The sequence below is a fragment of the Schistocerca serialis genome, chromosome 9, assembly GCF_023864345.2.
Source record: "Schistocerca serialis cubense isolate TAMUIC-IGC-003099 chromosome 9, iqSchSeri2.2, whole genome shotgun sequence".
Taxonomy (NCBI): Eukaryota; Metazoa; Arthropoda; class Insecta; order Orthoptera; family Acrididae; genus Schistocerca; species Schistocerca serialis.
In genome coordinates this window covers 65,514,197-65,533,477 of record NC_064646.1, presented here as the reverse complement: position 1 = coordinate 65,533,477, position 19,281 = coordinate 65,514,197, and the positions used below count along the sequence as shown (strand labels likewise).

Here is a 19,281-nt window from a genome sequence, read left to right as displayed (position 1 = left end):
GAGGACGATGCTCAGGACGGAACCCCGAGACATGCTGTTTCCTGGACTAAGGTGTCCGACAAGGCAGAACCCATATGTATCTTGAAAACTAAGTGTTTCAAAAATTCCTGAAGCTAATGGGGCACACAGCCATAGAAGCACCATGTGAAAGAGTAAGGAGGATCCAGTTCTCCAGTAGGTGTCGTATGCTTTCTCCAAATCGAAAAATATGGCTACAGTCTGGTATTTCCACAGAAAACCATTCATGACATTCTTGACAAAGTGACGAGATGGTCAACCCCAGAAGTTGTGCTCGAAATCCACACTGTGCAGTGATCAGTAGACTGTGAGACTTGAGCGACCATACCAACTGGGCATGAATCATATGTTTCATCACCTTGCAAACACAGGTGGTGAGAGAAATGGAGCGTTAAGTAGAAGGAAGGTGTTGTCCTTTCAAGGCTTAGGTATGGGTATGACAGTGGTTTCACGCCAGTGTCTGGGAAAAGTGCCCACTTCCCAGATGCAATTGTACATATGAAGGAAAAAGTACTTGCCCACAAGGGAGAGGTTCTGCAACATCTGAATGTAAACATTGTCTGGCCCTGGGGTGGAAGATCAGGATGAAATGAGAGCATGACCTAGGTCCCTCATAGTAAAGGCGGCATTGCACCACTCATTGAGAAGACAAAGGTATCGCCCAAGCTCCACTCGTTTCCGATGGAGAAAGGCAGAGTGATAATGGGTGAAGCTCGAAGTCTCCGCAAAATAAAGGCCCAAAGTGTTGAGTATAGCAATAGGATTCACTATGACATGATATACTATGATCAGGCCAGAAATTGGGGGATGGACCTTAGTCCCAGAGATCATGTTGACCTACATGATGGAAGAGGGGGAGTGGAACTGTTAAAAGAATTAGCAAATGAAACCGAGCTAGCTTTCTTGCTAACCCAAAATATGTGATGACACTGTGCACCCAACTGTTTATAACGAATGCAGTTTTCCATTGTAGGGTGACGCATGTGAATTGTCGCGCACACGCCTCAGTCCACCAAGGGACCAGGACACAACATGGTAAAGACAAAGTGCAATGAAATGGAACGTTCTGCAGCAGTATGAATGATGGGGTACGGGGAGGGGGGAGTCAGAGCAGACTGGAAAGTAATGCAAGAGCTCAAAGAGGACATGAGGACACAATTTTGTTTCCCAGTGACAGAACAAGTGGATATTGCAATTCCAAGAGCAGCTGTAAGTCCTCTTTGTTGGATCGAAGGCTGCAAATGTTCCATTGAAGGAGAGTAACAACAAGGATAAGGGAGGAGAAAAAATGAAGGGGTGTCACCTCCACCACTGCCGAGTGACAGCCTTTAAAGACCAACTGCCACATGGTGCAGAGGCTGGAGGATCCTGCTCCATGAGATCCACAAAGGCATCAGCATTCTCCCTCTGTCGGTCCGCAGAGTCACGGGCAGAAAAATGGTTGGCGGTGCTCACGGTGACAAGGAGGTCGGCCAGGTGAGGATACCATGTGGCAACACTGTCGAAGAGGATCTCTGAGTCAGTGAAGGAGGAGACCATTTACCTTTGTTCAATTTCTTGGGGCCTTTCCAGTTGGCAGAGGAAGATTCAGATGTTTGTTGGCTGGAGGGACGTAAGAAGTCTTTGTGGGAGTATGGGGATGCTACCATGACACTGGGCTATTTTACAACCACTGCACTGAATTTAAGGTCACATGTGTGCATGGCCATGTGATTCGTGAAGCGAGATGTAGCGAGAACAGTACTGTAACTGCTGGATTGTAAAATGCAAGGTTTTCGACCAACCAACAACTTGCGAGCAACCAGGTAAGGCACATTTTCTTTTACCTGGGTGGCCTGCTCATCGAGTTACACGGGTCAATCTCAGGAGGAGGCTGTATGGTTGCCATTGCCATTGCACTTGATGCAGCAGTGAAAAGGAGGCAGACAATCACCCTCATGAGCATCACTACCACAGGTTAAAATTTGGCTGGGTGTTGACAGCTCATTCGAATGTGGTTGTAACAATACACTGGTAGCAACGGTTCAGGTTTGGAATGACTGGTTAGACTGTGATAACTTCATAGCCTACTTTGATATTTGTCTGAAGCACCACTCTGTCAAAAGTGAGAAAAAGAGGATGTGTGGGCACTAAGGATGTATCTACCTTTTTCATTATCCGATGGGCTACAATGACACCTCTATCAGAGAGGTACGTTTGGATCTCTGCCTCTGTCAGACTATTGGGCAGCCTAGTGTAAATTGCTTCATGGGATGAATTCAGCATTCGACGAGTCCTGACATAAACGGAATAGCTGTTGAGGAGCAACGCTGCAAGCAGTTGATGTGCTTGAGAATCCGAATTAGTCTCCAAAATAAAGTGCCATTGCCTAAACAAGAGCAGAATTTCATAGGGCTGGCAACTGCATCAATACCATTATGAGTAACGGATTTACTGTAGCAAAGAACTGACCATCTTCAGTACATGAAACCATCAGGAACCGTGGTGCAGCTGAGAGGGTCTTTGAATCACGGGCTCCATTCCATTTATGTTTAGTTGACGCTGACTATGAAGAGGAAAATTGGCTCATTGTGAGAAAATCCCCCATGTTTGTTAGTGTCTCTTGTTTGCTAGTGTCTCTGGTGGCACACTTCTTCCAACTGGGTGCACTCCCCCCTCAGAGGGGGCACAACCGCCTTATGTGATTGTTCACACCTCAGGTCACACACCCGAACACCTGAAAGAGGGACCAATTGGCAATTTGGGAAGGTAACAGCTCAGACAATCACCCCTCCATGTACCAGGGGTACACGTGAACCCTACCTGTCGACCCGGGACTGGGAATTACATGTTACCCAGTCACCTGTTACACGTCAGACGCGTGGGTCGGCCTTCTGGAGTGCACAGTGAGGAAGAAAAAGAGGAACCTGAAGCACCAAAGCTGAGGAAGGATAGGAGAAGGGGAACAATGAAAGAAAACATGAACAAAAAATAGTGGAGAGAGTGTTCTGATGTCGACTACTGAAAATGTAGAATGCATCCCCACAAACGTCCCAGACATGTTCCCCAAGGGACGGGAAAAAGAATAGCAAGAGCATAGACATGCAGCACAGAAGGGAAAAGATGCTGCAAAGACTGGGGCTTCATCCTAGCCATGCACGATCCCGCCGAAGAGTGGTGAGCCCCCCTGGGGAGACCAGCCCATGTAAAAACAGCCCACACCATTGAAGAGCCATCACGAACTCACACAGTGCCTCGTTGAGAACTTGGGTCCACGGCTTCATGGGGTCTGCTCTACACTATCCCTACCATTAGCTCTTACCAACTGAAATCGGGACTCATCTGAGCAGGCTACGGATTTCCAGTTGTCTATGGTCCAACTGAAATGGTCATCACTGCATGAGAGGTGCCACAGTTGATATCATGCTGTTAGCAAAGCCACTCACTTTGTTCGTCTGCTGCCATAGCCCACTAACACCACATTTTGCTGCACTGTCCTACAGTATACATCCCATACCGATTTCTGCAGTTATTTCATGCAAAATGTTGCTTGTCTTTCAGCACTGGCAACTCTATGCAAATGTCGTTGCTCTCGGTCATTAAATGAAGGCCGTCAGCCACTGTGTTGTCCATGGTGAGAGGTACTGTCTGACATTTGGTATTCTTGGCACTTTCTTGACATTGTGGATTGCAGAATATTGTAGTCATTAACAATTTCCAAAATGAAATGTCCCATGCTTTTAGCTCCAACTACCATTCCACATTCAAAGCCTCTTAATTCCTGTCGTGCGGCCATAACTATGTTGAAACCTTTCTACCTGAGTACAAATGACAGCTCTGTCAATGTACTGTCCTTTTGTACATTGCGCACATGATATTACCGCCATCTGTATATGTGCATTCCATTATCCCACGCCTTTTGTCACCTCAGTTTAAGTACTATGGCTATCACATGCCAAGATGTCGCATTAAGTGTTCGAGCTCTGGCAAGAAATTGCTTTGTTCCTGGAAATGGCGAGGGGGACAAGGATAAAGATTTACAACCCAAAATAACAGATAATCCTCCGTCAACCCGACCTGGTACGGATCCCACACTGATGAGCAATACTCAAGTATAGATCGAACGAGTGTTTTGTAAGCCACCTCCTTTGTTGATGGAACACATTTTCTAAGGACTCTCCCAAGGAATCTCAACCTGGTACCCGCCTTACCAACAATTAATTTTATATGATCATTCCACTTCAAATCGTTCCGCACGCACACTCCCAGATATTTTACAGAAGTAACTGCTACCAGTGTTTGTTTCGCTTTCATATAATCATACAATAAAGGATCCTTCTTTCTATGTGTTCACAATACATTACATTTGTCTATGTTAAGGGTCAGTTGCCACTCCCTGCACCAAGTGCCTATCCGCTGCAGATCTTCCTGCATTTCGCTACAATTTTCTAATGCTGCAACTTCTCTGTATACTACAGCATCATCCGCGAATAGCCGCATGGAACTTCCGACACTATCTACTAGGTCATTTATATATATCGTGAAAAGAAATGGTCCCATAACACTCTCCTGTGGCGTGCCAGAGGTTACTTTAACGTCTGTAGATGTCTCTCCATTGAGAACAACATGCTGTGTTCTGTTTGCTAAAAACTCTTCAATCCAGCCACACAGCTGGTCTGATATTCCATAGGCTCTTACTTTGTTTATCAGGCGACAGTGCGGAATTGTATCGAATGCCTTCCGGAAGTCAAGGAAAATAGCATCTACCTGGGAGCCTGTATCTAATATTTTCTGGGTCTCATAAACAAATAAAGCAAGTTGGATCTCACACAATCGCTGTTTCTGGAATCCATGTTGATTCCTACAGAGTAGATTCTGGGTTTCCAGAAACGACATGATACTCGAGCAAAAAAACATGTTCTAAAATTCTACAACAGATCGACGTCAGAGATATAGGTCTATAGTTTTGCGCATCTGCTCGACGACCCTTCTTGAAGACTGGGACTACCTGTGCTCTTTTCCAATCATTTGGAACCTTCCTTTCCTCTAGAGACTTGTGGTACACGGCTGTTAGAAGGGGGGCAAGTTCTTTCGCGTACTCTGTGTAGAATCGAATTGGTATCCCGTCAGGTCCAGTGGACTTTCCTCTATTGAGTGATTCCAGTTGCTTTTCTATTCCTTGGACACTTATTTCGATGTCAGCCATTTCTTCGTTTGTGCGAGGATTTAGAGAAGGAACTGCATTGTGGTCTTCCTCTGTGAAACAGCTTTGGAAAAAGGTGTTTAGTAATTCAGCTTTATGCGTGTCATCCTCTGTTTCAATACCATCATCATCCCGGAGTGTCTGGATATGCTGTTTCGTGCCACTTACTGATTTAACGTAAGACCAGAACTTCCTAGGATTTTCTGTCAAGTCGGTACATAGAATTTTACTTTCGAATTCACTGAACGCTTCACGCATAGCCCTCCTTACGCTAACTTTGACATCGTTTAGCTTCTGTTTGTCTGAGAGGTTTTGGCTGCGTTTAAACTTGGAGTGAAGCTCTCTTTGCTGTCGCAGTAGTTTCCTAACTTTGTTGCTGTACCACGGTGGGTTTTTCCCGTCCCTCACAGTTTTACTCGGCATGTACCTGTCTAAAACGCATTTTACGATTGCCTTGAACTTTTTCCATAAACACTCAACATTGTCAGTGTCGGAACAGAAATTTTCGTTTTGATCTGTTAGGTAGTCTGAAATCTGCCTTCTATTACTCTTGCTAAACAGATAAACCTTCCTCCCTTTTTTTATATTCCTATTAACTTCCATATTCAGGGATGCTGCAACAGCCTTATGATCACTGATTCCCTGTTCTGCACTTACAGAGTCGAAAAGTTCGGGTCTGTTTGTTATCAGTAGGTCTAAGATGTTATCTCCACGAGTCCATTCTCTGTTTAATTGCTCGAGGTAATTTTCGGATAGTGCACTCAGTATAATGTCACTCGATGCTCTGTCCCTACCACCCGTCCTAAACATCTGAGTGTCCCAGTCTATATCTGGTAAATTGAAATCTCCACCTAAGACTGTAACATGCTGAGAAAATTTATGTGAAATGTATTCCAGATTTTCTCTCAGTTGTTCTGCCACTAATGCTGCTGAGTCGGGAGGTCGGTAAAAGTAGCCAATTATTAACCTAGCTCGGTTGTTGAGTGTAACCTCCACCCATAATAATTCACAGGAACTATCCACTTCTACTTCACTACAGGATAAACTACTACTAACAGCGACAAACACGCCACCTCTGGTTGCATGCAATCTATCCTTTCTAAACACTGTCTGTGCCTTTGTAAAAATTTCAGCAGAATTTATCTCTGGCTTCAGCCAGCTTTCCGTACCTATAACGATTTCAGCTTTGGTGCTTTCTGTCAGTGCTTGAAGTTCCGGTACTTTACCAATGCAGCTTCGATGGTTTACAATTACAATAGCGATTGCTGCTTGGTCCCCGCATGTCCTGACTTTGCCCCGCACCCTTTCTGTACTTGCTCGAGGTCATCTAACCTAAAAAACCGCCCAGTCCATGCCACACAATCCCTGCTACACATGTAGCCGCCTGCTGTGTGTAATGGACTCCTGACCTATCCAGCGGAACCTGAAACCCCATCACCCTATGGCGCAAGTCGAGGAATTTGCAGCCCACAAGGTCACAGAACCGTCTCAGCCTCTGATTCAGACCCTCCATTCGGCTCTGTACCAAAGGTCCGCAGTCAGTCCTGTCGACAATGCTGCAGATGGTGAGCTCTGCTTTCATCCTGCTAGCGAGACTGGCAATCTTCACCAAATGAGATAGCCGCTGGAAGCCAGAGAGGATTTCCTCCGATCCATAGCGACACACATCATTGGTGCCGACATGAGCAACCACCTGCAGATGGGTGCACCTTGTACCCTTCATGGCATCCGGAAGGACCCTTTCCACATCTGGAATGAATCCCCCCGGTATGCACACGGAGTGCACATTGGTTTTCTTCCCCTCTCTTGCTGCCATATCCGTAAGGGGCTCCATTACGCGATGTTGTAGCTTCCAACTACCAGTAAGCCCACCTTCTGCGACCACCCCGATCTTGCAGACTGAGGAGCAACTTCTGGAACAGGACAAGCAGCCGTGTCCCGCCAAAGATCAGTATCAGCCGGAGGCAGAGCCTGAAACCGGTTCATCAGACAAACTGGAGAGGCCTTCCATTCAGCCCTCCGGTATGTCTTTCGCCCCCTGCCACACCTCGAGACGACCTCCCACTCTACCACGGGTGAGGGGTCGGCCTCAATGTGGGCAGTATCCTGGACAGCCACAGCCGTAATCTGATCGGGGGATGCGTGGGACGAGCTGGCCGTCCCCGACAAACCCCCATCCGGACCTCCACAGTGATGCCCATTGGCAATAGCCTCAAGCTGTGTGACCGAAGCCAACACTGCCTGAAGCTGGGAGTGAAGGGGTGCCAACTCAGCCCGCATCCGAACTGTGGTTTTAGCTTATCCAAAGATATTCAGTGATCTGCCTTGTGGACCTGAAGAGAACATGAAGCTGAACATCTACAGAAGATAATTTCTTTCAGTTCTTCACGAATATCTTCATTCAGAAAGCATCTGCACCAATGGTTCCTAACCTTTCCAAGACAATTGCTCCTGAACGAGATCATATAGAAAACAATACAGTTTATTCTCTATAACTAAAGGTTATACTGGATAAAATGCACATTCCTGTTTTTAAGATTAAAGGAAAATACATTATATAGTAAATAAATATGTGTTACAGAATTTTGTAGGCGTTACCTTAAACCAAGAAATAGTTATAGTCAGTGAGTTGGTTGGTGTTGCTTATTTCTAACAACATTTTTTATATTCTGTTTAGTCTTGGCATGTGTACATTGTAAATTGTTTTACAAGTGCAGTCAGTTCCTCACTTTTGTTTTCATTGCCACCATAACTGCGACTCCACTTCTGCACTTAACAGTTGTGGCAGATGGAATCATTGTTCTTAATGCTTTTTATGATAATAATGAATACTTGTCACCAATCTTTCTCCAAAATGTTGCTAGTTCTGCTTTAGAGAAATATATTTTCAGTGTGTTTGCTTCACTAGTCCGAGAAATTCTGCTTTGGCTTGACCTTCACTATCGGGAAATATTGCTTCATTCACTGAAAACTGTCCTAAAACTCGGGCACTTAATTGTTGATTCTGCAGATCAGGAAAATAGTTACTGATAGAATTCCATACTGATTTGTGTCATGCGTGAACAATCATTTTGTATTGTTGATGTTGAGCATCACTATCAGTTCTGGGAACATTGGAGTGTTTTGAACTTCAGCTCTTTGTTGATAAAGCTACAATCTGTGAAGAAAACTGCCAAATTTATCTTGTGCTGTCAAAACATTCACCACATTTTCTTGCAAGCTGAAGTTAAGCATAATTATTTCTACGAAGAAATCGGCAAGATGTGTCACTTGTACCTCCTGAGGAGATCACGAATGTAAAATTAGAGAGATTCGAGCGTGCAAGGAGGCTTTCCGGCAGTCGTCCTTCCCGCGAACCATACGCGACTGGAACAGGAAAGGGAGGTAATGACAGTGGCACATAAAGTGCCCTCAGCCACACACCATTGGGTAGCTTGCGGATTATAAATGTAGATGTAGAAGAGCCCCAGGAAATGATTTGCTCAAGTAAGCTAGTGGAGGAAGCTTCAACTTCGTTTTTCTTCAATTCCAGTAAAATGCCAGCTGATACTCTAGCTCTGAGTTGGTCCACATAAAATCTAGCTCCAGATCACCAAACAGAACCATGTGGCATGGACGACTAGGTACCTGCCAAAATGTTATTTGACAACTAACTAGACACAGACAGTGCATGACTCACAGTGGCTTCCGCCAGAAATTTGCAAATGGGACTTGCACAATGACTCCAATTGCCAGCCTTACGAAGCTAAAGTGAAATGGATCTAATGAGCTTCATACCAACAGTGCTGCAGATCCATATGCCACACATTTTTAATATAGGTGGGATTATCTAGGGGAATTACAGAATTGTAAATAAACTGTATTATCAGATTTACAGGAAGTAACACTAAGAAATCAGAGGGTGTCAAGTTCTCACCCAGTCAACCTTGCATTGGGTTATGTCTGTAAAAATGTTAGTTTCTTCTAGAATACAAAAACCGAGAAGAGATGTTTCTCTACCAATGCTCATACTTGATTATCTAGGTGAAGTATGGTGTGCGTGCTTAGTCTAGCATCTACAGAAGTATACAATGTGGGTATTTTCGATAAACTGAAAGCCACAGTTTAATGACTAATCAGAAGCCTGCAAAATGACTCCCTGGAACAGGTGCTCAAGTTTTCACTGTTGATGTGGCACTGTAATGTAGACGAGTCACCTATGTGCAGCAACAGAAAAACCATGGAGGTTCACCACAGGCACAATGCTACCAACATCAACTGCAAAATCGGTGACACGTATGATCGACTCCCAAGTAACTCCTTTCTCTCACGTATAACAGTCACTCACGAATATTCTGACTCAAACATGAAGCTGTCAGATGTGAAAAGGTCTGAATAAGAGCTGGCAAGCAACCTCTAAGAATTCCCTCTTCCAAAGTACAGAAAAGACGTGCCAGTGACATGTACTGCCATACATTTCCCGTAAGTTGATTAATACAGCGATTAAATTTGGCTGTGGAAGAATTCATAAATTTTGGGAAATTCTGAGCAGATAAGATGTTCATCACAGAACAGAATTCATTGCAAGCCGCACAGAAAGCCAAATCTAATATCCTTCGGACACGAGGGATCAGCACATTTGTCAGTTTGCATACTTTTGTGCAGTTCAAACATTACATTTGTGAGACAGATTGGTCCACAGTAGTCCAGAACACAGGATACTTTGGCAGTTTCTCAGCTTGGATAGTGATACTTACCTGCCATCGGAAGAAAAATTTCCCCCCCTTGCCGTATGCAATGAAAGACCTCACGAATGATTATTTTTTTACTGACCCTGCCGAGATGTTTCAGCATTCAGTCGCACATTTTGTCAGGGCCCAGCAACATTTCACAGCACAGTGACATAGAATAACGAAGTTCCCATTCGCCAAACAGAACACCGTACGGCTCCTGGTGCCAAGTGGGTATCTCTTTTACGGAATGAGAATGAGGGGTGGTAATTATCAGACACAGCCTCCCTGGCAAACAGTGGTGATAAGTACTGACAGGGGGGGTAAGCAATAGTGCCACTGCCAATAAGGACATTGGAAACAGTCACAGAAATGTGTCGGTGACTTTTGTGGAGAAATTTAGCCCATACTAGTAAAGACAGTGCACGAACTCTCACTGACAACACCTATTCCTCTCACCATTCCTTGTTTTCTTCCTAAATAAAAAATGAAGCTTACAATAATCTTAAGTGTAGTGAGATTAGCTATGGACCTGCCTGTGTGCTTTCACAGCTGCAGTGAAATCTTCCGAGTACCACAGCCAAAGTTCCTGCCAGGGATTCTCTCTTCTCTGGCATGTACAATCATTTCCATTGTTTGAGACAGGATTGCTTACATTTGGGAGAAATGTCAGTACTGCTGATAAGGCACATCCAAAAGTACATCCACTATACTAGCTTTTGGAGCTAATAGTTCCTTCATTGGGGAGGAGAGAGGACAGATTGGAGGAGATTAAAAAAGAAGGCCTGGTCACTCAAATCCCAGGATAGATCGCTGTCTAAGATCATCTTCACAACAAATCGGACCTTCTCACCCTGGGATTCAAGTGACGTGCCATTCTTTTTTAACGTCCCCCGATCTCCTCCTCCTCCTCCTCCTCCCGGCAGTCCGAACATTTCTCCTAAGTAACAACCAGCAACTCTGCCTCATAATTTTTCATTTTTCTCAAGATAACAAGCATAAGCCAATGATTTAATACTGAAGAGAGTATTTATTCCTGTCATCTCAACAAAACATTATCACTGAATATAGAATCACCAACCAAAAACTATATAAAAGTAAGATGTTAAAGTCTATAGGGTCTTCTTGCCCTAAAGATAAAGTTAAGCCTTTTAACTTACAAGTTAAATTCAAAAATTTATCAAAATACGGTTGATTTCTCATCAAGCCATTCATTCCAGCCACTAATTTAGAGACTAATGATGATGCCACCTGAGCCGTGCATGGCTCGTGTACCTGCCATCATGTATTTTACACCCTGTTTTTAACGTACTTCCACCTCACTACGTTAATTTAAATGACTACTGCCACTGAGTTGCTGCTTTGTCTGACCGTGAGCAGCATTAGCAGCATGTATCAATATATCCCCTTTCGTAGTATCTTTGCTTGACTGCTATTACTTCCTGGTAGTTGCCTGTCATAAGCGAGTTCGGGTCTGTCAGTCAGTTGGAACGTGTCTGGAGCACAGTCCGGACCTGCCAGTCGGGGAGTTGCAATGCGGCACTAGTGCAGTCAGGTTGGAGCAGTGAGGTCTGCGTTGCGCGCGCGGGGTTGCTGCGGGCCAGGGAAGATATCTCTGCACGGTGCAGTCGGTTGCATCCGCTGGTGGTCCCTACGCAGTGTTGGAGCATGTGTGGAGCTGTCCGATTGCAATGAGCTTCATGGCTCACTGATCCAGGACATCAAAGTTGAGTCGTGTTTTAAGTACCCAAGGCACGTCCATTTATGTTGTGTGGTTTGTTTCAGTGGTTCGCTGTTGGACAGGTTTTCCTATGAGCAACACTGAGTGTTTGTATTGCTGAAATTTAGCCGCCATGCGGTGGAATTAACTATATTGGCTGACTAAGACTGAAGTGCACCCGCGGAATTTTCTCCTTGTGGTCGTTAGTGTTCCGGTTACCTGCCCTGGCCACTAACGTAATTTCAGGCAGTGTCCTTTCTTCACCTGTTGCCGCTGTCCAACACAGTGTGTAGTTTTGACAGCTTAATACATATACATATTTGATAGTGGATAATCGTGCCCGTAAATTTTGTCTCGCATACCGATTGGTGGCAAGCAAGTTGTTTGTCAGTCAGTCCGTGGTTGTCCCCTGGTTGGGTTCCGATGGATCAAGTGTAGTTGGGCTCACCACCAGTCTCATCTAAGTGAACGAGGACAGACCGATCCCCTGGAGGCTGCTGAGTGCTGTTGTCTTTACTGTTTTTCTCAGCGGTGTAATTGTCTGTTTATAATCTATCATAGCCAATGATAAAAATAACATTCTTGGTTTTACTTTGTTTTATGTAAGTAAGTTTGAATTCCGGCAAGTGGATATTTGCTGAAAGGTTATAGGCGTTGTGTTGTCTTTTCTTTTAGTCCGGTTTCAGCTACTTGAAACTTTAGGCTTATGTTTATTTTTTTAAATTTTTTTTTTTTTAATTTTGGAAAATTAATTTGGGCATTCGGCCACTTGGAACCTTATTCTTAAAACTACCTTTCAAGCTTAAACATTGTGGCTTTCTGCCTTTGAAGGGTTATAGTAATTTACACTGCTGGCCACCGTAAATGCAACACCCTGAAGGAAGCATCCGAATCAAGTGAAATTTACACCATGGGTTTGCAGCGATGAGATATGCAACTGATTAGAATTTCAGCGCAGACGCACATCACGCGCGTCTGTGGCGCCACCTCATAGCGCCATTTAAGGCTTGGCGATTTCGACGAGTGTACGTTCGGCACGTGTGTTTACCTTGTGGTTGTTTCACAAGACGATCAGTTATGCCTCGTAGACAACAGCGAACATCGTTTGATCAAGTATCCGAGTTCGACAGAGGAAGGATAGTGGCTTACCGAGATTGTGGATTATCATACAGAGAAATCGCTAGTCGTGTTGGACGAAACCAAACAACTGTAATGCGGATATGTGACCGTTGGATGCAGGAGGGTACGACGGACCGACGTGGTCGATCGCATTCACCTCGGTGCACCACTGCACGTGCTGATAGGCAAATTGTGCGCATGGCAGTGACGGATCGCTCAGTGACATCCCGAACCATAGCACAGCACATTGCGTCTGTAACGCATCATCCAGTGTCTGCGCATACCATTCGACGCCGTTTACAGCAGAGTGGTCTGTCCGCAAGACGTCCATTGCTTCGTTTACCATTGACGCAGAACCACAGACGTCTCCGTCGCCAATGGTGTGATGACAGACGGATGTGGACGGCAGAATGGAATGACGTTGTCTTTACTGACGAGGCACGCTTCTGTCTGCAGCACCACAATGGTCGGATTTGAGTGTGGAGACACCGTGGAGAGAGGATGCTGGACAGCTGCATTATGCACCGCCACACTGGTCTTGCACCGGGTATTATGGTATGGGGTGGTATTGGATATTACTCTCGCACGCCTCTAGTACGCATTGCCGGTACTTTAAATAGCCGGCGCTACATATCCGAGGTGCTGGAGCCAGTTGTCCTTCCTTACCTTCAGGGCTCGGCCACAGCCATATTTCAACAGGATAATGCGCGACCACACGTGGCACGCATTGTCCAAAGGTTCTTTGTCAATAACCAGATGGAAGTGCTTCCCTGGCCGGCTCGCTCTCCGGATCTTTCGCTGATAGAAAACATGTGGTCCATGGTTGCTCAACGAGTGACCCAGATTACATCCCCAGCTGCCACACCAGATAATCTTTGGCAACGTGTGGAAGCTGCTTGGGCTGCTGTACCCCAGGAACACATCCAACGTCTCTTTGACTCAATGCCGAGACGTGTGGCAGCAGTGATCTCCAACAATGGCGGCTACTCTGGCTACTGATTCTGGCAGGAACCACATGTCACAGACGTCTGTAAACGTAATCATTTGATACTTGGTCAACATGTTATCTACAAAATAAATTTTGTTGTGCTACCTCTTGTCTTTCTTGGTGTTGCATTTACGGTGGCCAGCAGTGTATTTTAAAATGTTGAAAATTTTATTGTGGGCCTTCAGTCATTTGTATTGCATCTTGTTTACATTTGTTTATCCACTTTTGCCTGGAGGCTTTCAGCTTAGCTGTGACAGATTTATATTTTAATTATTTTATTTGCTATTTTAACTGCATTTTTATCTTGTCGATTTTTAAGATTTCTTGTTTGGAGGCCTTCAGCCGTGAAAGAATTGCATTTCGAAACTCGTAGTTGTAAAGGTTCAGCTATGTGTCACTTTGGTTGTAAATGTGTTATTAAATTCCAAGAAATTCCAATTGTAAGGTGAAACTGACCCCAACCTTATTTGGCCCTTTCCACAATCCTAAACACCTGTTCTGCCCAGCCAGTTTAGCTAGCGTTTCACAAGTCACCTTTGCATGGTTTCTTTTACTACTCACCACTGTTTCTTGCACAATATCATAGATTCCCTTCTGTTCGTCAACGTCAAATACTATTTTGGTGGAAAAACCTGGCCAATTATCTTTTCCAAGTGATAGAAACATCAGGTTTTCTGTTGACTGGTAGTTCAGAACACAAAAATAATGGGAAAACGATTGCTGTCACACAATCACAATCGATTTGGGTACCAACCAGAATACAGAAGTAAGGGTCAGGCTACAAGCTGTGAGGTAGATGTACAGTATGTGCCACAAGCTGTGCCGATATGAGTTGGTGCTCCAATATCGGGTAGGCATAAAATGAACTCCGTAATTCATTTTTGCTTCTACTCAGTCTAGAAGAGATTTATTTGTACTATTCTACAGTGGATTGTAAACATGAAAGTCCTCCAGCAGTAAGAAGGGTGGAGAAACTAATCCATGAGATTCATCACTTATTGCGACTAATATCCATGTCAGGTGGTATACAGACATCGCACACAGTTATCCTGTCAAGAACCTGAATGGAGACTGGAACTGCTCCTGGTGCAGTGTTTAGAGACCATTGCTCACTGAAGATGCTGAAGCGTAACAGTGGACAGGTTTCCTCCACTACTCTATTAGCATTAACATCGTTATAAATGTGTGGGTTACAGTTTCTTATATGATGATTTATGCCAACAACATGTCAAATGTGGACTATATGTTAGTTTAATCTCTACCTATGCCATTCATTCCAATCTAAGGCTCTCTGGGGGACCACCGAACCATAGGTATAGCTATCTGGCATAGCAGCCACTGCCTGTAGTTCTAATGCCCTGGATTGGATACGCACTTACTCCTCATTGGCACATGTGGGGAGTTTGGCAAATCATGCATTGGCTTAACAATTCATGGCTCCTCACACGAAGCCCACGCCTACTACAGTGCTACAAGTTTATATGCCAACTAGCTCTGCAGATGACGAAGTAATTGAAGAAATGTATGAGGAGATAAAAGAAATTATTCAGTTAGTGAAGGGAGACGAAAATTTAATAGTCATGGGTGACTGGAATTCGGTAGTAGGAAAAGGGAGAGAAGGAAATGTAGTAGGTGAATATGGGCTGGGGGGGGGAAGAAATGAAAGAGGAAGCTGCCTAGTAGAATTTTGCACAGAGCATAACTTAATCATAGCTAACACTTGGTTCAAGAATCATAAAAGAAGGTTGTATACATGGAAGAAGCCTGGAGATACTAAATGGTTTCAGATAGATTACATAATAGTAGGACAGAGATTTAGGAACCAGGTTTTAAATTGTAAGACATTTCCAGGGGCAGATGTGGACTCTGCCACAATCTATTGGTTATGATCTGTAGATTAAAACTGAAGAAACTGCAAAAAGGTGGAAATTTTAGAAGATGGGACCTGGATAAACTGAAAGAACCAGAGGTTGTACAGAGTCTCAGGGAGAGCATAAGGGAACAATTGACAGGAATGGTGGAAAGAAATACCGTAGAAGAAGAATGGGTAGCTTTGAGGGATGAAATAGTGAAGGCAGCAGAGGATAAAGTAGGTAAAAAGATCAGGGCTAGTAGAAATCCTTGGGTAACAGAAGAAATATTGAACTTAATTGATGAAAGGAGAAAATATAAAAATGCAGTAAATGAAGAAGGCAAAAAGGAATAAAACGTCTCAAAAATGAGATCGATAGGAAGTGCAAAATGCCTAAGCAGGGATGGCTAGAGGACAAATGTAAGGATGTAGAGGCTGATCTCACTAGGGGTAAGATAGATACTGCCTACAGGAAAATTAAACAGACCTTTGGAGAAAAGAGAACAACTTGTATGAATATCAAGAGCTCAGATGGAAACTCAGTTCTAAGCAAAGAAGGGAAAGCAGAAAGGAGGAAGGAGTATATAGAGGGTCTATACAAGGGTGATATATTTGAGGACAATATTATACAAATGGAAGAGGATGTAGATGAAGATGAAATGGGAGATACGATACTGCGCGAAGAGTTTGACAGAGCACTGAAAGACCTGAGTCAAAACAAGGCCCCGGCCGTTGACAACATTCCATTAGAACTACTGACAGCCTTGGGAGAGTCAGTCCTGACAAAACTCTACCATCTGGTGAGCAAGATATATGAGACAGGCGAAATTCCCTCAGACTTCAAGAAGAATATAATAATTCCAATCCCAAAGAAAGCAGGTGTTGACAGATGCGAAAATTATCAAACTGTCAGTTTAATAATTCACGGCTGCAAAATACTAACGCGAATTCTTTACAGATGAAGGGAAAAACTAGTAGAAACCGACCTCGGGGAAGATCAGTTTGGATTCCGTAGAAATATTGGAACCCGTGAGGCAATACTGACCCTATGACTTATCTTAGAAGAAAGATTAAGGAAAGGCAAACCTACGTTTCTAGCATTTGTAGACTTAGAGAAAGCTTTTGACAATTTTGACTGGAATACTCTCTTTCAAATTCTGAAGGTGGCAGGGGTAAAATACAGGGAGAGAAAGGCTATTTACAATTTGTACAGAAACCGGATGGCAGTTGTAAGAGTCGAGGGACATGAAAGGGAAGCAGTGGTTGGGAAGGGCGTAAGACAGGGTTGTAGCCTCTCCCCGATGCTATTCAGTCTGTATATTGAGCAAGCAGTAAAGGAAACAAGAAAAGTTTGGAGTAGGTATTAAAATTCATGGAGAAGAAATAAAAACTTTGAAGTTTGCCAATGACATCGTAATTCTGTCAGAAACAGCAAAGGACTTGGAAGAGCAGTTGAACGGAATGGATAGTGTCTTGACAGGAGGATATAAGATGAACATCAACAAAAGCAAAATGAGGATAATGGAATGTAGTCTAATTAAGTCGGGTGATGCTGAGGGAATTAGATTAGGAAATGAGACACTTAAAGTAGTAAAGGAGTTTTGCTATTTGGGGAGCAAAATAACTGATGATGGTCGAAGTAGAGAGGATATAAAATGTAGGCTGGCAATGGCAAGGAAAGCGTTTCTGAAGAAGAGAAATTTGTTAACATCCAGTATTGATTTAAGTGTCAGGAAGTCATTTCTGAAAGTATTCGTATGGAGTGTAGCCATGTATGGAAGTGAAACATGGATGATAAATAGTTTGGACAAGAAGAGAATAGAAGCTTTCGAAATGTGGTGCTACAGAAGAATGCTGAAGATTAGATGGGTAGATCACATAACTAATGAGGAAGTATTGAATAGGATTGGGGAGAAGAGAAGTTTGTGGCACAACTTGACCAGAAGAAGGGATCGGTTGGTAGGACATGTTCTGAGGCATCAAGGAATCACCAATTTAGTATCGGAGGGCAGCGTGGAGGGTAAAATCGTAGAGGAAGACCAAGAGATGAATACACTAAGCAGATTCAGAAGGATGTAGGTTGCAGTAGTAACTGGGAGATGAAGAAGCTTGCACAGGATAGAGTAGCATGGAGAGCTGCATCAAACCAGTCTCAGGACTGAAGACCACAAGAACAACAACAACAACAACAACAACAACAACAACAGAGTTTACCATATTAAATATGAACTTGATAGCCATTTCAAGTGTTTCTGTATGAATAAAAAGCAGATTCAACTTGAATTTTAAATGCTTTATGCAAGTAGACTGCACCCTCCGAACACCCAATTTTTTAAATATGAACTTTCAAGAACTGACTTTAAATTCAAGTTGCGTAGCCTCTGTATGGAAGGTATTAGGTATTGATTTCATCAACACTGCTTTACACGGCCTAGCACATATCTGCTACTAAAGAGTGAAGGGACGTCGGAAGGAAGGAATATTGAGGTAGGTGGACTTTCGATAATTCAGAGACAGAACGAAGACGACCGACCCCGCCCCGCCGGAAGGGGTTGTGTGTGTCAGCTGCGTTTGTGTGAATGTGTGTGTATGTACGTTGTCTATTTCAGAAGAAGGCCTTCTGGTAGAAAACGTACATGTTTAGTAGTCTTTTTGTTGTGCATGTCTGTGACTCAACATCAACACTATATGGTGAGCAGCAATCTATCCTTTTCATAATACTGTCATTATTCCATCCTGGATTTTCCATTGTTTAATATGTATTGTTATATTTACTTATCTGACTATGTTGACTACTCTGTTGCAAAATTCATATATTACATAATGTCATTTCATGTTATGATTTATTTAATGCATTTTCATCAGTTAAAATTCATTGCAATTCGTTAATTTTCTGTTTTTAACAATCAAATCATTGCATCAAAATGGATATAAGTTCCAGGTTGAAACACTGTTGCACACTCAGCTTTGCTTGAAGTATCGATGCAGCACTTGTGTCAATCAGTTTAGTAAACACGTAACAGATTCTGAAACACACATAGTATGGCAACTTTACAGCAATAGCAGCAATATCAATTCTTTGAAGCTGATCACACATGTTCAGTATTTGATCCAACCTGAAGAACTTTTTACGGGAAGCTTTCCAATATTCAATAGGCATCAACAGATATAATATTCATAGGTACTTCATACTACCCAAATCTCCTGACTTCCACCCCAATTCCATGAGGTTCAAAGAGTATAACACAACACCAATAATGACTTGCACCTCACACTTGCTCCCAAGGGATGGAAAATCGAGGATGGAATGTAACAATATTATGAGAAGGATAGTTGCTACTTACCATATAGCAGAGATGCCGAGTTGCAGATAGAGGCAACAAAGAGACTGTCGGAAAGTGAGCTGCACATGCCAAACCGTGTGCGCACTGTCTATTTTCGGAAAGCTCACTTTCCAATGGCCTTTTGTTATGCCTATCTGTGACTCAGAACTCCACTATATGGTGAGTAGCAACTATCCTTTTCTTCATACTGATATTCCCAAGTGAAACTTACTGAGGAGTAATAGCATCACAAATAAAGTTGGAAAAAATACGAAATGGTGTCCACACAATGCAAGACAGGACTGCCTGTCTTCCAGTTACAATAATCTTCTTTCAGCTTTAAAATGTCATCTCAACTACATTTATCTAA

General features: G+C 43.4%; 1 protein-coding gene across 3 annotated transcripts in view; it reads right to left on the bottom strand.

The window, feature by feature from the left end:
- LOC126418589 (RNA-binding protein 26) overlaps positions 1–19,281 on the bottom strand; it is a 283,506-nt gene that overhangs the window by 248,954 nt on the left and 15,271 nt on the right. The window lies entirely within an intron of this gene.